This window comes from Lissotriton helveticus, chromosome 2_2 (genome assembly GCF_964261635.1).
Source record: "Lissotriton helveticus chromosome 2_2, aLisHel1.1, whole genome shotgun sequence".
NCBI lineage: Eukaryota > Metazoa > Chordata > Amphibia > Caudata > Salamandridae > Lissotriton > Lissotriton helveticus.
The window spans coordinates 126,277,458-126,300,949 of record NC_136060.1 but is presented as its reverse complement, the minus strand read 5'-3'; the positions used below and the strand labels follow the sequence as shown (position 1 = coordinate 126,300,949).

Here is a 23,492-nt window from a genome sequence, read left to right as displayed (position 1 = left end):
GTCCCAAAATGTCTACAGATAGTTCTTCCCACGGATTTAAGGGATGGTCAAACTTCCCTAGCGCTGGCCTCAAAGGTTTTAGAGTCTTGTCTGCTCCTTGACATTGTGGGCACTCCCTGACATGCCTTTCAGCCCTTATATCCATGCCTGGCCACCAATAGTTTATTTTGGCTCTCGCTTTGAGTTTCCCTATGCCTAGGTGGCCCTCGTGTAGCAGGTCCAAGAGTTTTGTGGTGAGGTTCCTTGGGGGGATCACCTTGTCTCCTCTGTAGATGAATACCCCCTTGTCTCCGACCGACAGTTCTTCCCTCACCTCGTAGTATGGCCTGAGGTCCGCCCTTACATTTCTTTTGTCTGGCCATCCTTGTACGATGTGCACCTTTACTTCCTTCAGGTCGGTGTCCTCCTCGTATGCCTCTGCCCATTCTTGCTGGCTGATTAACTTCTCTTGGTCTTCTATGAGAGCTACCAACTCCCCCCTGTCTGCAGGGTCCTCCTCTCCGGGCTCCATGGCGGCTGCTCTACTCAGGTAATCCGCTACTCGGTTCCGATTCCCAGGAATGTACTCCACGTCATACCTAAACTCAAGTAACTTTAGAGACATTTTGGATATCCTGGGTGTGGCACTGGCGTGTCCGCTCGACGTTAGTACCTTTACCAACGGCTTGTGATCTGTTTTGAGTAGAAATCGGGTTCCCCACAGAAACTGCCTGAATCTCGTCATGGCCCATACCACCGCCAGCATCTCCTTCTCAATCACACTGTATTTGCTCTCTGTGTCCGTCAATGCTCTGGACGCAAAACTGATTGTCTCCATTTCTCCTCTTCCTCGATCTTGAATGAGTACGGCGTCCAGGCCCTTGTCGCTGGCGTCAGTCGTGAGCACAGTGGTGCCTTGTGGGTCATAACCTTTGAGAGGTACAGCTCCTGTGACGTCCTTTTTGATGGTTTCAAACTCAGCTTGGGCTTCCGGTGTCCACTGGAACGCAGTGCTCTCCCTGGTCAGCAGCCTCATGTTGTGGGTCTTGGAGGCAAAGTGTACCACGAACTTGCTGTAGTACTCCGCCATCCCCAAGAACGACCTGACCTCTTCTTTGTTCTTGGGGGGTGGTGCTTCAGCGATGGCTTTTACATTTTCCGCCTTGGGTGTGACGCCCTGTTGTCCAATCTCGTGGCCTAGGTATGTTACCGATTGCAGGCCCAAGCGGCACTTAGTCCATTCCGCTGTAAGGCCTGTGTTCTCCAGCGTTTGTAACACTTTCCCCAGCTTTCGATCATGGTCCAGCCTGTCGCGCCCCATCACCAGGATGTCGTCCTGGAAATACTGGACGTCCTTGCAGTCTCTGAATAGTTGGTGCATCATTTTCTGGAATACTGCAGCCGCCGAGGCCAGCCCAAACGGCATACGACAGAACTGGTAGCACCCAAACGGAGTGATGAAGGATGTAAGGCTTTTGCTGTCCGGATGAAGTGCTATTTGGTGATAGGCCGAGGTCAAGTCGATAGTGGAGTACCACCTTACCCCTCTGGTCTTGGCCAACATTTCCTCGATTCTGGGGAGGGGAAATTTCTCTACCACGATATTTTTATTCAGTTCTCTCAGGTCCACACAGAGCCGGACCTTCCCATTGGGCTTCATCACGACCACTAAGGGCGCCAGCCATTCTGCGCAGGTGATCGGTTCTATTATTCCCTTCTTTTCCAATTCTTGGAGTTCCATCTGGACTGCCTCTCTTACCGCAATTGGTACGTTCCTCACCTTGTGAGCTACCGGGATAGCTCCTTCCTTGAGCACGATCTTGTGTTGGAATTTTTCCATCCTTCCCACCGTGCCTCCAAACACTTTTGGGTAGTTCTCCTTCCATTTGTTCAGGTCTGGCCATTCTTCTTGCTCGGTGAGCAGTATTTGCTCCTTTCCTCCTGGATCCAGCTTGATTCCCAGGTCGCCCTGGTCCAGCCATCCTAGGACAGAGGGTCCTCTCTCTGCAATGTACAGCTTGCACCATGCTGATCGGCCCCTAAATTCAAACAACAAGCGTCGGAACCCCACCATTGGAATACGGTCGCCATTGTAGGTGACCGGCCGAATGTCTAGTTTTTTCCAACTCTGGGCCCAACTTGGGTCTGAACGCTTCTTCCCACACTGCCCGTTGGACAATGGTGAATGGAGATCCAGTGTCTGCCACCACAGTGATGGTGATTCCACCCATTGACATGTCCAGGACGGGTTTTGTTGACTTCTTCCCTTCTACGCTCAATACCTGGTCATATATGCATAAGACGGTGACCACCTCTTCCTCTGCAATCTCCTCCAGATCTTCTTCACCCTGATCGACACATTTCACCATGCCCTTGGGTTGCTTCTTCCTACACACTTTCTCATAGTGGCCTAAGATGCCACAGTGTAGGCACTTGGCTCGGAACGCTGGACATCTTCTATCACGTGCGTCGTGGGACCAGCTTCCGCATCTGTAGCACGATTTCTTGCCGTCATTGCCTGTTTGCTTCCCTTGCCATCTGTTGGTTCCTTTGGCCACTGGGTCCTTGCCTCTCTGGTCTTTGCGGTGGTCTCCCTCTTGTATCCTGTTCACCATGGTTGGGGTGGCTACGTCTTTCTTGGTTGCGTCAGCGCACCTCCGTGCAAGTTCCGCCCTTTTTACAATGACCATTACGTCTTTGAGTGTGGTGTCGCCGCTTGCCCATAACTTGTCTTGAACATTGGTGCTCGTAGTGTGCATCACAATCTGATCCTTTATGAATTCGTCTTCCCACAGTGCGTATTTACACGGGGCCGCGAACTTCCTCAAGGCCGCTACGTATTCCTCTATTGTTTCTCCAGCCCGTTGTTTCCTCTGCTGAAAATTAAACCTGTCCACTGACACACAGATGGTGGGGCGATACCGTTCATCTAGGTCTTCCACTGCATGGGCATACACATCGTCATCCGTGTCCTCCCTCTTTTTGGGTACCAGACTCTTGTATATCCTGAGTCCCTCCGGTCCCAGGTTTAGTAACAGGATGCGTTTCTTTCTTTGGGGGGTGAATTTTTCTTCATTTTCATCCTCCAGGACCCCTATGAAATTGTCAATATATTCTTTCCAATCCTCCCACTTCATGAGTGGTTCGCCAGGTTTCAGTAGAAACTGCACAGGGGCTATTGCATACCCCGCCGGTGCGCTCATTCTCACCTCCCTGGTGACTTTCGTATCGGTGTCTTTGCCGGGGGGGCTACTTGGGGTGCTGTCCTTGACCTCTGTGCTCGATTCTCTCTGGGGACTCTTGGTGTTGGCCCCCCCTTCTTCCCCTTTGGTAGCCAGTGCTGTTCCGCCCTAGCGTTGTTATGCTAGGGTGTATAGCGTCTCCTAGCAGCTATGGGGTGTTCGCGCCGCTGCTCTGGCCTATATGCCGCCTCTATTGTTGCTTGTGGCTCTGCCACGCTCCTCGGATCTGCCGTACCCCCTGCGCTTTCTGCTGTGGCCTGGTGAACAGTCTTGACTGCAGGGCTGCGCAGGGAACCTTGCCCGGGTCTGGATGAGCCCACTAACCGTGTCAGGGTCTGTAATGTCCTCTGAAGTTGCCCACGTGGGGGGGTCCGTTTTTTCCTCTGTGGTGTTTATCCAGGATTGCCTCCCGACCTCGTCGCCACTGTAATGTTCCTCATATATCACAGGGAGCCAGCAGGTTAGGTGTAATTATGTTTATTTATATATTTAAATAACTAGCATCCGAGGAGCGCCGGCCGGCGCTGCTCTCGCTGTCTCTCCCGGCGCGTAATAGGATGCGCGCGCATCCGCGCCAACATTGCCGACGCACGTCACGTCTCCGTGACGTGCGTAAACTAGAACGCTACAGAACCGAGTAGAAAACAAAGGAAAAGGAGTACTTCACATCATCCTCTTCGGGAAACTCGAAAAACAGGAAAACTGCATTTAATTTGCTGAAATGTACAATCTACATACAATAACTTTTTGGACCAGTGCAAGGCTCACCTTTAGCAAAGCACAGTAAACAAATCAAATGACAAAAAAGCGACTATAAAACATTTAACTAAGGGAGGTTCCAAGAATTCAACAAGCACGGGATTATAGTCTGCACGTATCAGGATACATCATTTGTTCCAGAGGACACACCCCCTTACGCAGTCATGCCTCTTAGGCCACGCCTCTTTACCAGTCCACCAACTCCATTTTTTCTGACCTACTTTAAATATTGCTGTCACGTATGTAAGAATAAACAGTTAATAGCACCTGGATTCGTCATATCAGGACGTGCCTAATCATGTCAGTTTACTCATTCGGAATGTGGTCAGTGCGGTGTAGCTGATGCAACTGTTTTAAGAAGACAATTGGAGGACTTGCTATTCTGATGGGAGACTGCTTGAAATTCTAGATTAGTTCCACTCTGACATACAATTCTTAAAAGTCTGAGGCAATTGGTTTTGTGGGGTGCACTGTATAAATAAATAAATGACAGAAAAAGCTGCCACGGTTCCAGCCCATTGCAACTTACTTGGGAGAGGATGTAGCGCTAGAGATGCCGACTTTGGAGCTGGGGAACCGGGTTCGAGTCTCGGCGTCGGCTCAATATCCTGTGACTCTGGGCAAATCGCTTTATCTCCCCGCGCCTACCAAAAATGAATGTGTCCTTGTGTAACATAACTGGTGCTCATGTAAAGGGCTCAAAATACCTTTGTGTCGAGTACCCGCCATATAAATCTGCACAAAAAAAACTAACTAACCTCGGAGCTGTTGAGAGATATAAAGGACAGAAATAAAAACACGTAAATGCTGTGTACATAATAAATTAAACATTCCGTGTGTACAAGCCTGCCTACCTGAGGCATGCCAGTCAGTCAGTCATCCCCGAGTCACAAAAAAGGCATTATGTATGCTTGTGCAAACATTCCCTGAGGAACGTAGGCTGGCGCTGAGGAGCAAACGCTCCAACCCTGTTTACGCACAGGCAGCGCGCGCTCAAACGTGGCACTATCAGTCATATTGAGGCACACTATAAAAGAGGCTCAGAAAGATCCTCTGGCAATGTCACGAGCTCGTCGCACGTGCTGGTGTGTGTGTGCGTGGCCTACATTCCAGCCAATCACGACCCGAGGGGAGTGACCAAAACACGTCATCGCCAAAGCCTGGGAATGTTAATATACAGTATATTAAGTGCGTAAACCCTACCATTATTATAGAGACCATGTTGTAACCAATTTAAATAATTGTCATTCTCTATCCCAAGACGTTCTCGTATATATTTCTTCTCTCTGCTGTCGTCGTGTTGCGTTCTACAGCAATCACGCTTTATCCAAATATATTTTTTTAAAGCAATTACATTTACGGCATTACGTTTTTTTGTGCTTTACGCAGACGTCTGCATTTCTCCTGGCCGGCTCTCACTTTTCTTAAGTGAGGAGTGCTTGAAACATTGAGGACAGATCTGCCTGCGGTGCATTCCGGACGAGAAGGCCCAATAACTGCACGTTCGTTTCAGTTATGGAGACCTGCACAGTCTGGGTCATTCGCAGCCTGAGCACAACATAGCTGATTTAATGCAGTGGCAATCATCTTAAACTGCGGAACCCTATATAATGTTCTATGGAACTTCACATGACTTTCAGTACTTCCAAGTGGCACCATGTAACTTCAAGACACCTAGAGACAATTTTGGCATTTTAGCATTTTAGCATTCTGAGACTTGTAGACTAGTAATTGTAATTAGGAAACATACCTTCAAGTCTAAATTGCAGAGTTCAGCCCATTAGGGCCACACATGGCATGGGGCCACCTGGCAGCTATGGGCGCACGTCTCAGATAGCTGGTACTACCAGTGTCAGAGTGAGGCCTGCTAAGCGCTGGTGTTTGCTCACACACCTCTCCCTATCCCGTATCTAATCTAACACTCACTGCCATGCACAAACACGCTTTTTAAGGTGCGCAGGGAGGTCTGTCTCCGTGTCCAAGAAACATGTGCTTTGAAAAACTTACAAAGTTTAGAAGAAGATGACAAAAATGTATAAAAACAGCAACAGAAGTGATAAGTTTCTATCAACATGTAAAATTAAAACTTTTTGCAAGGTCACATTTTCAATATCCCACCATTTATTTAAATGTAATTGACTGTCAACGAAAACATATTCTTAGAGACCATACAAAGATGCAGAGGCCATACCGAGATGCACTTTTGTGACATCATCTCCCGTCTTAGATAATAGTAAACACTTATCCTATCCTATTCTATCCTATCCTATCCTATGCTATCCTATTCAGTCGTATTCCCTATCGTATGCTTTACTATCCTAGATACAGGCGCCATGTTGGATCTGTACTTAATCACCAAGGAGTTGGGGAGACTAGCCAGCAGAAAAGGTGAAAGAGACACAAGTGTAATACGAAGGAACAAAGAAACAGAGTGCCCTATGTGACTATGGGATTTCATGTCCACGTTAATTGTTTAATCTTTACTTCCGTCACATAATGGTACAACTTGTAAAGCCAACATTTCAGGAAGAAATAAAATGAACCCCCACCACGTTATGCAAATTAATATGAAAGACTTTTCAAAGCTATTCTTGATGCTCATCAGAAAGTGCTTCAAGAACCCTCTCTCAGATTGAAGATGATGAGAAACATCAACCCAACTCCTCGAGGTGTCCATGCATCCAACAAAGGAGAGCTTCTAGTGCCATGGGGTTCTGGGACCTGTGAATGGGAGACAAAAGCTCACTATGAGAAAATTGTTTGGCATCTGGGCAGCATGTCTTTGTGTGCCTTCCCTATGTGTCTCCAGGTTTGCCCTGCTCTCACTTCTACTCTAGCAATGTTGGAGACCATTTGGTCCAGTCTCTCAACAATTTGAGCCATTGTTTGGCTCCAGTACCTTCTACCTTAGAGAGGTGAAAAACGATTTTTAAAAAAGGGGGTGGATCTCAATACTCTTTAGTCACGCCACCTCCCTAAAATATCGAAGTGGTCTTCTCTGCAGCAGTCGCCTTGGCCACATAGTTCCTCGTCTCATAGTGGAACAGTATCTCTGGCTTACTTCCCAGCCCCGATGTTCTTACCGGTCTGGGAGTTGGATGCCCATGCCGCATCTGATGGAAGCTGCCAACCAGGTCCTAAGGCCATCCCAAAAGGATGCAAGACATTAATCTCAGTGTGGTACCCCGATCGCTGCTGTATTCTCCTACAGCCCTGCAGCATCTCCGTAGTCTCTAAAGTCCCATGAATCCTCAGGGCACCAGTCTCCCCTTCAAAACAGGAACCAGAAGTGGCCAGATCAGAATGCTAGCAGAGTTCATGAAGGCACGACCATTCCAGAACCCATGTCATCTTGACCTGGCTCTTCGGTCAGTAGCGGCCCCCCGCCCCTCCCCCTCTGCCTCCCCCCCCTAGCGCCTTGAGACCCTCATGGGTATATAGGACGCTTTAGAAATGCATTGATTGATTGATTGATTGACAACCTCCATGCCAATTCCTTGAGGAACTGACGTGTGCACAACAGTAGTAATTGTTTGGTCAAGGAATGTTAAATGTTTGAAATATGAATTTGAAGAGTACGTCATTTTACATAATTAACGTTGTCTTACTATCTGAATACATTTATTTCAGTTTCACTAAATTCCTTCTGTTATTGCCATTTATCTTCCCTGCAGGACTATAAATATCTTTAAAAAAACAAGCTTTGGCAGAGTCAGTAGGTCTGGCTTGTATTTTGAGTCCGGACTAAAAAAGCTTACGGCAGTAAAAAAACAAAAAAAACACAGTCACTTTCTGCATAAAACAGATCTATGAGATAAATAATGAAATGTCTGATTATTCAGTATACTTTCTTCATCCGATATAGTCCCTGTTACATTACACTACAACCATTTCATAGGAGGTGAAATGATACACCAGATTTGCCAACAGCGTGAGGTGAGCAAGTAATACTCCTTTGGCTGGGCCATTGTATCCATAAATATCATATGATATGAATATTATGTACAAACACATCACAATATAGTCCAATTGGGTGTAGATGTTCCATTATTAACTCCCATGGATATGTTTTGAAAACTATAAATAGGACAATATATTTTTGTCAAAAGATAGGCTGACGCCGTTCCCTCTATGTATATTTTAAGATATTGGTATTAATAGGTATTGAGATAGATACGCTGTCTAGCCAGCCTTAAAAAAAGTATTTTCCCCCAGGCTTTTCTAGACTGATGGGCGATCTCCCTGCCCCACCAGACAACCAACTACTCAATAGTTCTCCCCGATAAGCCCTTCCACCCCTTCCACCCCTCAAATACATCCTTACTACACCAGGGGCATTCATGCAGCTACATATTTCTTGCAGTACTTCCAGTTCCTTCCCAGAACGCTCTACAGCTCAGCCCCACAGCCCACAACATTATCTGAGGCACTTGAGAAGCCGCACGAGTAAACAGTCCCCTTCCGGCTGCCATTCCTACTCCATTATTGAACCCTTTGTTCTGTCTTTTATATGATATAATTATGTGAAGTTTACAGGACAATATTTCTGTCATTGCGATAAGGTAGTTGAATGACTATTACATTTGTCATGGGCAGCTTGGCATACCACGTGCTGCAGTTCACCCAGGGATGTCTACTACAGAAGGCACTGTGTCAGAGGCACAGGATAAGCAGCATCTATTGTATGGAGGCACGTGCCTGCGTGAGTCATGAAATGATAAGCCTCAATGTTGCTCATCACGACTTATGCAAATAAATAAATACTTGTGTAGACGTTCCTCACAGAGGAAACACTTGGGTGGAAGAAAGTGGACCAGTATTACGAGTTTGGATTTTTCATGATGTTTGTCCCAGCCGATCCTTTATGTGGTGTTTTCTCCCAAATTACATCCCATGTTTATCTGCTCAGAACACCCTGACACCTCCATACCCCTGCTGTGTACCCCTTCAAAGCAGTTATTTTAAGACTCAGCATCAAACACACGACAGCAACTTCACTAAGTATGCACGGTGACTGGGCCACTGCTTCCATGCATAAGTGTGGGCTTCCATTCTTCCAAATCTAATATGGTCTTCCACATCAGGGAGGTGGATCGCAGCAGCAGAAGGAAAACCCCCACTATGGAACCCAGGTCACTAGTAGCAATACTACGTACAAGGTCAAGCCCTCTTGCCTTCTTCAGGAGCTGTTTACAGCTATCTTTCCGTACTCATCACCAGCTGCGGCCGGCAGTGGGAGTACCTAGAGGGCGGTGACGTGAGGAGGGGGAGGGGCAGGGTGGGGCTAGTAATGTATGGATTACAGAGTTTTACAGGTAAGTAAACATTTAAATAAATAAAATGAATTTCGTTGCGCGCACTGCATCGCATTTCTCCACGTCACCGCCCTGCAGGTATTCCCACTGCCGACTGCGGCTGCTCATCACCCTAGCTGGGGAAGCACTACATGGAACAGTTTCCATACTTTGCAGTACTTAATTTCTAAAATATTGAGTGCTGTGCCTAATGTTGTGCTCAGAAGCACACAGCTGGTGCTGTTAAATGTCGGAGCACCGAATACCAAGGCTGCCTAGTCTTGGAGCCGTCTCAAGCCTCTTTAATCCACTTGCAGACACTCCCTCCCTTTTTATCTCACTCTTGCAGGTTCCGGCTTTCTCACCTTGCCATGGTTTTCCGTCTTTCTCTTCCTCCTTCTATACTCTTTGTGTGTTTTCCCCCTTTTCCTCTCAGCAAATATTTAATGTGGAGCTATTAGTGCGGGTCCCCACAAATGATTGCCGGTGGTCCCCATTGGAAACCACCAGCTCAAATTAAGCGCTGCATACTTGACATGCCCCTAGTATGGGGGATCCCTATCACCGTGTTTCTTTTTGCAGTTCCATAATCTCACAATGCACCCGTGATTCAATCACCATGCCAACAGGGGCTACTTCAAGAGTCAAACCCATTACTTACTTAACGTTGACGCTCCTAAATGGGTTGAAACGGAAGAAAACATGAGGTTGCTGAACTGGGCGTCTTTATGTAGAACCAATCTAAAGCCATTTCAGAAACTTAGAACTCAAGTTCCTGTCTTGGAGATGGAAGCCACATCTTAGTAAGGACATTGACAAGAAATGAAATGGGGTACTATGATGCAATTCTGCGACTTTGAGTATGTCACACAACTACTCAGCATACCCTTTAATGTATGACTCAGTTGAATCATCTTTGCAGGTCAACAATCGAAGAGGGAAGAGGGCAATTTGTGTTACAGTGCCTGGATTTGGTTTGGCTCAAGAAGGCTAGCTACCCACTCTCCCAACAGGCCCTATGCTCCTCTCATCATCAAATCTGAAAGAAGGTGCAATCAGACTGGACATGCCAGTGGTGCTCCTTTTACTATTTAATGTTGGTGTTTTTTAAACAACAAACTAGATTCTTATTGGCAGTATACACTGATTCGTGGATTTGGGCAGAACAGAGATCCGCACCTCTTACTTGTAGACACTTTGGTTTCTGTGACTTCCATCGCCATGTTTGACTGTTCTACTTGTCCTATTTTAATCTGGCAAGCTTGTCTTGTGTGTGATTAAGTGGCAGCCTGCAGTTTCGATTTTGTTTGCATCTTTGAAGATTTGTGTTTCAGCACTTCTCGAAGTTAGTGAACTCTATTGATCCTACTATTGGCTGTGAAAGAACAGGATATACGCTCTACTTCTCCCTTCCATGCATGATCAAGTTGTGTGATCCTGTGCAAATCATCTCATCTCCTTGTGCCCCAGTTCTCATAGCTGCAAAACCGAAAGGGCATCGAAACAAGCTGCACATATATTAAATTCTATATAAAACACTGGGCGTGGAATATGAGACTGTCGGAATGGGTGTAGTCATAGAGTACGCAAATAGAAGAATTGCTCTAAGTCTGGGGTTTAAGAAATTTCAAAGTCTGGGGCCTGCTCTGGACCAACCCAAAGATCTATGTCTATGGTTCTGTCACCTGAAGATCAGTTAGTGAATCACATCATCCAGTCAATATTCTGAGACAGAAAGAAAAAAAATCCAAGAGAGACAAACCACAAAAGGCGATAAACAGCTGAGTATCCCTTCATCTCCCCAATTTCAGTTCAGTTTTATAAACTTAACTAATAACATAACCGCGATTTTTCTGTATTCTGAAACAAGCACTGAATTTATGCAGGCGACCTTGCCACAGGTAGAAAGTTCTTTCGAAGCACAAAACATTTCTGATTTTCTGCCCAAATCCTCAAACAAATAAATGATGCACTGACTATCCCTTTTTGGATGAATATGAATGGACCAACAATGACTCAAAGATATCAAATTATTTTAACCTAAATCACTCCTCCAAGGTTTTTTTCCTTCATGATCACAAAAATAAATGCTGACCTCCCCTTTTCCGATATCTTTAGCTGAAAGACAGGCCTTCCACTGCCTCAAAGGTGTACTTGCGTGACAAGCGATAGAACAAGAGTCACAAGTGGTAAAATGTGCAGATTATGGAGAAGAATATGTAAAGGTTCATCAAGTATTATTCAGTGAGGCAAGAAATTTAATAAATGCAAAATTGGATTTTCTCCCTTAAGCAGGCCTGTTGCTGTTATGTACCAGTTTCATTGTAAGTGTCTGTTGGTTGCTTTCCATGCCAAGCCAGCTCGTTAAAGTGCAATGTTGATCCTAGGTGTTAGGCTGTACTAAACAGCTACCTTAAATAAAACCAAAAACTAAATACCAGATAAAATTGATTGAATGTAAACGTTATAGAAAAGTTGATGGGTCTGTGTACGTGGGATGACTGAGCACACACAGAACATCGAAGAGGCTATGACTACTGCAAGGCAGGTTATGTGTGTAGGCCTGGAGAAATGTGGTTCATCTCTGACCTGTTAGCAGCATATGAAGCAGTGGACCATGTGGTCCGGCTAGAAAACCCTCCCAACACAGCAAGTCAAAATGGACACAGCATCTCTTCAAACAACACATCACCTGCATTGGTTTCCAGACATTTACTCTCTCCACTACTCTTCAGCTTTGACTGTTTCCTTGGTAGAGGTCATGACACATGAGCTACAGGTCCAGATGCATGTGGGTGACAGGCACCGTGTCCTCTGCCTAGGTCAGATGGCAGCGCTCAGAACCCAAACAAGAGCGTCTAACATTCAAGACACATCTACTTCTGGATGAAGGAGAAGTGCCGGGGCCTGAATGGGCTTACAGCAAGAAAATGACAACACATATCCGAGGTCATCTTAGGTTTTATCAGTGATGACACCCAGGCAGAATGTAAAATCGAGGTATTTTGATTCTGTACAAACCTGGGCTATTTTGCACTGGTTCGTGCACGTTTGCATCAGTGACTCGCATTTTTGCCGTGACGTTTGCAGAGATCAACAGTGCACAAATGAAATTGGAACCAACTGATCAGTGTAAAAGGGACATTTTCAATCAAGTCCCGTCAGTCATAGTCAACTCAAGGATGTGACATAACGGTCAGAAGCGCCGACTTTGGAACTGGCGATCCAGGTTCGAGGGTCAGGTAGGATCAATATCCTGTGATTTTGGGCACATCACTTAATCTCTCCATGCCTACCAAAAAAGGAATGTGCCCTTGTGTAACGTAACTGGTAGTCAAGTAAAGTGTTCCAATACCTTCGGGTCGAGGTCGCTCTATATAAAAAAACTGCACACAAAAAAAAACAACCTGGTGGGTGCAGTTCAGTTGCCCGTCACCGGCGCAATGTGCATAAACTCGGCCCACATGCATCCCGTTCCCCAATTACGTTGATTGCTGCTACTGAAAAAGAAAAGGACGTTTTTAAAAATCACCTGACAACATGGTTATTCTTACACGTCCTGCTTTTCTCCCGCATGGGACAGTCTACCCTACATAGCTCACGTCGCAGGACTCCGGGGATAAATCTTCGGTCTATTATGCAGGTTTTTCCCCTGCTTTCCTATCCCGCCAGCATTATACAGTACGTCCCATTAATTAAGGGATGAAAGTGAAGCTCTCGGGCGCGGTGACAGAGATGGATGCTTCACAATCTTCTAAACGCTGTGCGCTGATCTAAGCCCCCGCCCTCCAGCGGCACAGGAAGAACATTCGCTTAATAGCAGCGTAATCTGGGCGCTTTAAATTGTAACCACACAGTCAGAGGCTGCCTATTGAAACAATTAGGCAGCAACGCTGCGCGCGGCCGCAGCTAATTAAAGCGATCAGAGGGCGGAAGCTTGGGTAAACAGAGGACACGACGGCAGGCACCGGAGTCCAGTGTGCCAGCCGGGAAGAGAGCGGGCTGGGAGGGACGTGACGTTTGCTGGGCACCACCTGTGCCATCAAAATGCACCATTGAGCTGCATTGAATTCTGTGTGTCAGTGGACAATAACAGCAGCACGTGCCCCCGCCTGGGGGGGGCGGCGGGAGGAGTATTAGCCACCAGTCTCCTTGGTACTCACACTGATTTATAGCTCCTTGAAACTGAGAAACGTCCTTGTAAATCACTGCAGATACTCCCTCGTTCCCTGAAAACGCAGCCTTTTTTTTTTTAGTCGAGTTGTACATAAGTTATTTTTACACACTATTTAGTACCAACACCGATGCTACGTTAGAGGTTGTTTTACAGTGTAGTGCTGCTCGCTGATTACTTCGCCTCTTGGCGCTTTTAGTTGTCTGACAAAATTATTTTTTTTCAGTAACACGGCAAAGCAAATAAATACCTCAATATCGCTTTAGGAAATCACCACAGTCCAGTGTAAAATGAACAGGTTTTAACCACTCTCAAACGTGACATTATTTATAATAACACTCGGCGGTCACATTCCCAGCTACTTTATTGCCAAAATGGCTGCTGCTGGCCGGCCAGTGCCGGCTCCTCTCAGACGCGCAGCCCTGGTGACCTCCGACAGACTCTTTCACATTCACTTTCAGCCGCAAACACGGCCGTGGAGGGATCAGCGCTGCGGGCCGGCGCCCTTACCTGTGCGGTGCCCGTCCTCCCCGTGTCCCTGGCGGCCGCTCGCCCACGGGCTCCCCTTGGGTCCAAGGCACCTCCGTGGCAGCCAGGTAGGACCAGTCCCCGGTCCGGCGCGCAGAGTTTGCAGTCGGCTTGCGTCCTACCCTTGGAGTGACTGATTATTAAGTACAAGGAAGCGTGTGACATCACGGGAGCCAGCCTGCACGGCACACCTGGGTGCCTGGAGCTCCGGCGGGCACGCCCTGCCTCCCTGCAGTACCTCGCTGCCAGGTATGCTCGGCTGGGCGGTGATCGTGCGGGATAACGCTTCGGAGGCCTCCTTCCCCTCCTATAGCAGTTAACCAGCGGCTTAAATCTAAACTTTGTCAATCAATGGGCCGAAAACTGCAGGCACATCACATGGCAAATCTTTTGTAAGCTGCACATTTGTGAGGTCATTCCTGATGAATAAGTTAATGGGTGCCGAAGTGCACTTTAAAAGTGATGACTGAGAAGAAACCTTCGATTAATTCTGTGCTATATATTTCTCATCTGAGTTTTGGTGGCAGTCCTGAGTCTGTTTGCTTCCGAAGCTTTCCTACATCAATCGCCCAAAAAACATAATAATGCAGACTTTCAAGAAACACACATGGGAAAGGGTGGCCATCTAACTCTCATGGGCTGTGGTTTTCATCTGGAGTGCAAACTAAGGCCTCAGGCCCACCTGTCTTTTTCTGGATAACTGATCACATTTAAGCAAGGAAATGGATATTGCCACCGTTACCTCCGAATCTACAGTGTTGCCTGACTCATGCATTTTCTTCACCAATGCAGCTCCCAAGTATGATAAAAACAGCCCACTTGGAAAAATTTAGTGTTACAGAATCAGGTGTGGTGCAATTGCTTATGTATAAGGTGCTCTTTGAATTTGAAATATGCGCCAAAATAGTGTAAATGCTGCATCTGCAAATTTAGGGTTAGAGGTGAGATCGCTAGCATTTCTAAACTGGCCTCTTGCAGAAATGAACATCTACAAACTCGTGCGTTTTTGTGAATTCAAATACCCTGTACAGGTAGTTACTCACCCTGCAACTGAACATACATTTCTGACTGTGACAGGCACGAGTAAGTGTTTTTCTAAGAGGGAGAAGGGGGACGCAACACCCTAGTATTTACTGAGGGAGTAGAGAAGGGGTTTATTCTAAAAATATTTTTCCAGTGGAGATAATAAATGATTACATTTGAAGGTGGATAAAGTAAAGCTTCCATCAAATAATATCACACGGTTTGACAGGTCGTCAAGACAAAACTGTCTGTGTGTGTGCCCGGGAAGCTGTCTCAGCCTGAGCTGACACACACGACGGGGGCGGGCTGAAGCCCTTTGAGCCCTAGGGGCGTTGCACACCTGGCTTCTGCCATGTTGGGAGTCCACATCACTGCCTGGGTCCTCCATGTTGCAAAGTTACAGTAACTTCCTGTGGCGTCATGTTGAGGGGAGTTATTACCCTCCTGAGGACTACAGTGTTATGCTGAATCAACTCCCTTCCCTGTGAATGTCATTTGTGGGGTACACGCACATCTCTCCATCTCAGAATTTATTATGGGAGTCCATGCCCAAGCCCACCATTCCCTCCTCCACGGATACTGTATGTTGTGGAAGATTATGTTGTTGGAAGGATAGTATGTGGCTCAGAACAAGAAAAGCCACAGTGCTGTAGGGGGCTTGGGTGCGAGTGCCCGCAGTGGGCTTCACCAACCCCAGCAATCCAGAACTACACCACCCAATGTGGGGGTGCCGCAGAAAGCACCTGCAGGGAGGCTGGCCTTCCACCGTAATTCAGCAGCTCACTGGACTAGGTACTCAAACCTCCTCAATCCAGCATGGCAACACACAATTTAGGGGTGCTGGTGGAGTATCCTGCTCCATTGAGCAAATCATGAACTATGCAAATTATGAACTATGCAAACCATGAACTATTGCCTTGGTGGCAAAATAGCCCATAGGCTTCTATTGCTCAACGACCTGTGGTTTAAGTATTTCTTCTGCAGTGTTGCAGGGCTCTGTTCCCATACTCTCTTTCTAAATGTCTCTGGGACTCGGCCTCTGTTAAGGATCAGATGACACTGCCTATCCAGAATTCATGTTGAATCCACACCACGGTATGGGAACTGAGTGAGGACCTGCTTTTGAGTTTGGCTGTCAGCTGAACATTAGCTATTATAAGTTACATGAGTTAAGATGCTTTAAGCAATCATCCTGTGCAAATTATTCAAAGTGAATGCTTAAAAATGTATATTGCATTGCGAGGCTGTGGGGTAGCGATCTATTGCCAACGGTGGAGGAGTGGGAGAGAGACCTAGATTGGTACCAAGGAGCGGAGAAGGTGATCTACAAGAGTAGAGGTTGCCCGAAGAAATGGGAGAAGATATGGGAGGCTTGGAGGCGCTATAGAGGGGACTGGCTGGATTCACAGTCAACCCCGGCACCAACATGAAGAGGGCTCAGGGTGGAGCCTCATGCTGTGGGATATGACCTAACAACAACAGGGTCTGGGGGCGCCCGTTCTGTGCTAGCTACCCAGGGGCGCAACTGTATTGTGGTAGGGTGTTCAGGTCTGCATAGAGAGTGGGGGGGTGGAAGGGGGGTGTTCTATCCTTATATGTCTGTTTTGGGGGACCAAAATTGGTTTCTTCTAGGGGTGGATTGCTGCTGGATGGGAGGAATGGCCGTTGCGGATGGGACTGATCTTCATGGTATGACTATGGTTGACTGTGTCAATGCTTGCTAATGATTTTCTGCTGCTACCTGATGTGTAATGTTGCGGAGCTGGTTTGTTCAATAAAAAGATAAAAAAAAAAATGTATATTGCACACCCCATGGTGAGGTGGCAAACTATGATTTTTACCAGTTATGAGCCTAGATGTGTAAACGCACACTTGTCTTGGCCAGCTTGTCAATGTAGTTGCCATTAAGTGGCTTTACAAACAAGAGGCATCACCATCCTCGAAAAACATGTTTTCTATTTACATGAAGATAGTATTCAGTTCAAATAATTAAGAAAAAAAATTATGCCAAAGCATCCATGAAACAAAGCAGACCTGTATAACCAAATGAAACACAAAGTAAAAGCCCTGAGAAGGCTGCAAATGTATATTAAATTGGACCTGTATTGCAATGTAAGCAAACAATAATTATACTTTAGTTCTGATATATTTATACCCTGTTGCTAAATTAAAATAATGTCCATACTAATTGTTATTATCCTTGCAATGAATTTGGGTTTGCAGATGTCTTATATGTTTTATATGTATAGCAACGGGTGGGTGAAAACCCAATGAATTGGGGGACCCATATTTTCACCACTGAATGTGAGTAAAACTAATGACCATAACCCTACCACATGTAGGCATCTGAAGTCATGGGATTATATTCAACAGGTAAAGTTCCATAGGCCCTGATCACTGTATTGGCCTTATTTTCTCTATACCAGGTATTGTAACTAATTTAAATAATTCTCCCCTTAGTTGAACTAACCATTATCTTATTTCCTTTAATATTACCACTTCCAGTATGGGAGAGACTGTATTCTTCACTGGTAGAAATGATTCTAAATTTGATTCCTCAAATCATAAATGAAGTCCTTCTGTCTGGAGCTTCTACGACCTATATCAATGTGGAAGAAGAACCTAACGGCTAGGGCGGTCACCCTCTAAGCTGGGCTGGCGGGCAACTAGAGCCAAATTTCGGGGGGGCGAGAAATATTTTTTTTGGGGGGGCTAATTCTTCCAACCATAGACAGAGTGGCTGTAAGAAGGGGTGAACACTCAACAAAAGCCTCATTTACACGTAAATGGTCTTTTAAAGACCTGTTAAATACTCGGGTGCGGCTGCAATTAGATGCTCGCCAGCCCGTGTAGCTGTCTCCGCCCAGGCTGACGCACACGACTGGGGGGGGGGGCTAAAGCCCGTGAGCCCAATGGGTGTTGCGCGCCTGAAGCTGGGGAACCAGATTCGCTTCTCGGCAGGGACGCTCAACATCCTGTGATTCTGGGCAAATCACTTAATCTGCCTGTGCCTAACAAAAAATGAATCTATCTGTCTGTAACGCAACTGGTGCTCATGTAAAGCGATCTGACCTTCGGGTCTAGTTCGCGCTATATAAAATTCGCCCCACCCCCTGAAAAAATAAAAAATAAAAATGCAGGGTGAACAATTGGGTGACAAATAGTGTCAGTGAAATTGCTGGAGTTCAGATCCCCTCACCACAGTAGGATACAGAAGTTCTAAGAATAACTAAACGTAAATGCAAAGTCCTAGCAATTGATGAGGGTAAAATCTATGACATGGACCTTAAATCAAAATATATTTTGACTTTGAAGAGCTACAAAAAGATCCTTTAGAAATGGCCGTTGTGCGTACTACGCCAAAGGCTGTAACCTAGCTAGCAACTGTAGGGCTGAATTGTTAAAAATCGTTAGAGAAACTGCATTGTAGCAGGAGGGAGCGCTTTGAACCCTGCCGACACCGCCGAGAGTCATTATATCACGGAAAGTACTGCGGGGGGGCTCACCTTGCCGCCACCACCACTGCCGGAGTTACAGGACGCCACCAGCAGCGCCGCCGCCGCCCCGGGACTACAATCCCCGGCAGCCTCAGCGGCGCGGTGTGCTCAAACGACGCAGGCAGCAGCGCCAGGAGGCGCATATAGCCACCACAGCCCTCGGTGGAGCGGGGGAGCATTCTAGCAGGAGGGAGCGCTTTGAACCCTGCCGACACCGCCAAGAGCCATTATATCACGGACAGTACTGCGGGGGGGCTCACCTTGCTGCCACCACCACTGCCGGAGTTACAGGACGCCACCAGCAGCGCCGCCCCGGGACTACAATCCCCGGCAGCCTCAGCGGCGCGGCGCTCTCAAATGACGCAGGCAGCAGCACCAGGAGGCGCATATAGACACCACAGCCCTCGGTGGAGCATTCTAGCAGGAGGGAGCGCTTTGAACCCTGCCGACACCGCCAAGAGCCATTATATCACGGAAAGTACTGCGGGGGGGCTCACCTTACCGCCACCACCACTGCTGGAGTTACAGGACGCCACCAGCAGCGCCGCCGCTGCCCCGGGACTACAATCCCCGGCAGCCTCAGTGACGCGGCGCGGTCAAACGACGCAGGCAGCAGCGCCAGGAGGCGCATATAGCCACCACAGCCCTCCGCATCGTGGGACGCGCGCGGGACGAGCCTGTCCGAGAACGGCAAAGGATGGGACGGGGCCACTCCCTTTGATTCCGCCACCAACACACCACAAAAGGTCAGTGACTCCAAGTTTCCTGCCTCCATTTCTGCTTCTTCAAATATTTGCATCAAAGTACCATCCATAGGCAGACATGGACACAGTGAAGGCGGGAAAGGGGAGGAAATCCCTATCTGGAGGAACAATTGTAGGTACATTAGATCAATTCTTAACCAGAGCATCTAAATTGCTGTCACACGAGATCGAGATAACAGAAAAAAGGCTATCCCTAGAACCACTGTTCCATAAACGGTCATCATTGGGTGGGATAGCTCGAGCATTGTCACCGGCGTCCTCACAGACGATAGAGATTGCGTCCACAGCACCTGGACATGAAGGAGAGGGCGCGCAACCAGTGATAGTACCTGACAGTATGCCTAGTGCCCCTGTGATCACGAACAATGCTACAATTGGTCTATCTATCTCTCCAGTTATCCATGAAACCCGGGAATAGTGAAACTGTGTTTGACAACCTGGTCTGCTACCAGCGCTAAACTGGGGCCCACGCATCTGGCCCCTGATCCTGCGGTCAAAAGAAAGCGTGGTGGGGCCACAACCAAGAATAAGAACAAGAAGGCAAAAATTCAAGTGCACGAAAACCGGGAGCCAGACCAGCGACCAAGAGTTATATCTAGCCCAGAGCCTTCTCAGTCACCTGTGCATAGACCTATGACAATGCCAGGCACTGGAGAAATGGCTCCAACTGATCCAGGGGAAGATTTTTGGGTTAAACTGGAACTTGTTTTTACTGAGACCTGTCTGCCTATATATGACAGACTGAACTCTATAGAAGCTAGGCTTACCCACCTGGAAACACAGTTTATAACTGTGCAGGCTGAGGGCGGAACGCGGGTTGAATGTGGGTCGGGAAGCACGGAGGGGCCCCCAAGGTTAACTAAAGTAGTTTGCAACCCTGCAATACCACAGGTCTGTAATGCTACAGTGGAAATACCTGCATTACAACCCCTAAACCAAGACCGAGTGGAGAGCAATGATCGGCCCAACGGTGCGGAAATTCTAAAAAGAGCTGAGCAGGGGGTGGGCAGAGGCGCGGGAAGAACTAACAACCCAGCAAATTCGGCAAATATTTTAGATGACCCGGATGTGCTCCCACGCTTAGACCTCCCCCCTGAGTCCACACCCTATATGGTTGTCTTAGCTGGGGTCCCAGAATTGAAACAAGGGAAAAAGGAAACATATAGCGACCTTAAAAACAAATGCATTCACTGGCTGAGACAAAATAGGCCCCTTCCAAACCAAGTCTCAGGTGAAATCATTTTTGCCAGACGTGTAGTTTGGGTAGGTTCACGGGTGAAAAAAACCCAGGGTGATTGTGTAGTGATAAATTTCAGGGATAGAAGGGCCGTAGAGCACATTTGTAACTGGGCGATTGGAAGTTCCGCAACACAGATACAATCTCTTCCCTTGACCTATTTTTACCCGGCTGCAACTACCTTTGCCAACTCTGATATTATCTCTAGAAGGCGACCCTGGGTGGCCGGGGACAATTTATACTACTATGCGCAGGCAGGGAGTGATATAGGGATGGGGCTCCAGAATCGCATGCCAGATTTGGCCATGTTCCGTCATGATAATCGATACAGCATCTTGGACCTTGTTGATTGACGGTCAAGGTGTAGCCCGACAACACCTGTCAGTCCCGCTAGAAAGGATACCGACGAAGTTCCCTGTTCCCCAGCAGGAGTTGATTGCCCTGATACACAGTTTGGTTTGCAGAGTAGCGAGAATAAGGAGGTGGCAACTAGAAGTAGGAGTACTGATAGGTTGATTACTAGGAGCAATTCCGCAAGAGATTCAGATGGGGTGATGTCTCCAGCAAGGCAGGAGGTTCTTGGCAGCTTGAGAACGAATATGGAGGTGGGGAGGTCTAGTGAAACAGTCCAAATAGAGGAGGGGACCGTAGTGCCAGCAGATTTAGATCTGGGGGTGGGGCACAGGGATGGACTGCGAGAGGCAAAAGGCAATACCCAAATCCTCTCATGGAACCTGGCAGGGATTAAAAATAAATTGTTGTGTCCTGCCTGGGATATGTTCATAGGAAAATATGACATCTGTCTATTTCAAGAAACCTGGGCTCTAGAAAGCAACAAATGTACTGGCTTTGCAATATTTGATATACCAGCGACGAAGAAGGGCAGGGGTAGACCTTCGGGAGGCCTTAGTATCTGGGTGGGCACGCACTTGAGTGCAACAGCAGAGCATCTGTCCACTAACTCAATGGACATACAATGCGTCCTTCTAACCCTGCCCCCCAACAAACGAATCGCTCTAATTAATGTTTACTCAAGGCTGACTCAGAGCGGGCTAGAGTCTACAACCGTTGAAAATCTTAGTAATTACTTATCAACTTTAGATCCTGAGACTATTCTAATAGTTGGGGGTGACTTCAATTGCCAGTACGAACCTCTTAACAATTTGAGTGCAGAGGGTGAAGAGGACAGTGAGAACCAGCATTGGAACATCTTGGAACCACGAATTCCAGCTGTTAGAGCGTTGACACCGTTGGTCCTCCAAATTAATTCCTTCACACTCTCCTTTTCCCTGAGGGCCTGCAAAGGGAGATTTAAATCAGATAGCCCGGGTCTACCCACGTTTAATAGAGAAGGGCACATTTTGACCATAGATTATATTATGGTCGAATGTAGGTCCTGGGACAGGGTCTATGATTTCCAGATTGTTAGACGGAGTGATAGTGATCATAACGCTTTATTTATGACACTCAAGCCAGGAAGTTGGGGCCTGGTGAACAATTCTGAATTGCCCTTACCAGTACAGCAACCTCTCCTACTGCACAACAACAGGCGGAGGGTAAAATGGCCCCATATACAGGATTCCTCAGACAAATTGGCACGTATCTACCAGCGGATCGTGCCACACCTTATGGAAATGGCAGAGGTGGGGCATATGGGCCAACTAGCAGGACAGGACACCAGGCCGCTAGAAATCCATAGTCAGTTGACTGCCAACCTTCTGGAGGTATTCTACCCGGAAGTTAGCACTAAGGTAAAACCTCTCCCGTCGCATCCCTGGTATAACTCATCCTGTCGTAGAAGCAAGAGTGAGCTATTGGAAGCCATTAAAGCCAAGGATAGGATGGGTATTAAGGAACACAGGCACCTATATAAGCGGGCCATCCTATCTGCAAAGAAGGACTGGGATGCCAAGAAATGGGAGGAATTGAGAACTGCTCTCCAGAATAAGGATTTGAAATCCTTCTGGGCTATAGTTAGCGGTGGCGAGAGAGAGTCCAAAGCAGCAATTGAACCAAATATAGCCCCAACTGTATGGGAGACACATTTTGGATCTTTGTATGCTTGTACAGGTGAGGATGCGGTGGCATTTTCAGCTTCTTGCCCCACCCACGAGTATCGACTGGGTGGGGAACAGGAAATTACTGTTGCCGAAGTTAAATCTGCTATTGCCAAGCTAGTGCCAAATAAGGCGCCTGGATTGGATAGGCTGCCAGGGGACCTATTCAGGTCGCAACCAAAATTATGGGCCCCCTATCTTTGTGTCCTCTATAATTCCATCTTGAGGGAAATGGACCCGCCGGATACCTGGCGGGGTGCGGAAATAGTACCCATTCACAAAAAAGGCTGCCCCCTCCTACCATCAAACTATAGGCCCATCAGCTTAATAGATAACACGCAGAAGCTGATGGGTCCAATTATTTTGGAAAGAGTCCAGGCCTGGATTGAGGAAAATGAGATCTTGAGTCCTCTCCAGGCCGGTTTTAGTGCAGGTACGTCAACTACTGACCAGCTATTCAGACTTCAGGTTCTGTACTGGAGAGCAGTGAGTGTAGAGGGTGGCAGCCTCTTCCTCATTTTCGTGGACCTGAGGTCTGCTTTTGACCTGGTGCCTAGGGGTAAACTGTGGAAAGTTCTTGTAGACCTAGGGATCCCATCCTACCTTCTCGATGTGCTAATTAGGCTACATACAGAAACGTACGCCCAGGTGAGGTGTGGGAAGCAAGGTGAATTGTCCAAACGCTTCCCGGTAGGAAAGGAAGTGTGCCAGGGGTGCGTTCAGGCCCCCACTCTTTTTAGCATATACATACATGGCCTTGTTGACCACCTATTAGACCTAAAGGATATTGATGCCCCGAGGCTAGCCACAGGACAGGCACCCGCATTGATGTTCGCGGGTGACACTTTGTTGTTATCCAAGGCATCAATGGGGATCCAGCGCATCCTGGACGGCTTTACCAATTTTTGTGCACTGAGAGGATTGGAAATCAATTTGGC

At 47.3% G+C, this 23,492-nt stretch overlaps 1 protein-coding gene across 2 annotated transcripts in view; it reads right to left on the bottom strand.

The window, feature by feature from the left end:
• Positions 1 to 14,409, bottom strand: part of LNX1 (ligand of numb-protein X 1) — a 300,305-nt gene extending 285,896 nt beyond the window's left edge. Inside the window, exon 1 of one of the 2 annotated variants that reach the window (XM_078678190.1) lies at positions 13,959 to 14,409. The gene's annotated coding sequence lies outside the window, so the exon portion shown is untranslated. The remainder of the gene's footprint in view (positions 1 to 13,958) is intronic. The other variant, XM_078678191.1, reaches the window with a different exon arrangement.
• Between the last annotated feature and the right edge of the window lie 9,083 nt (positions 14,410 to 23,492).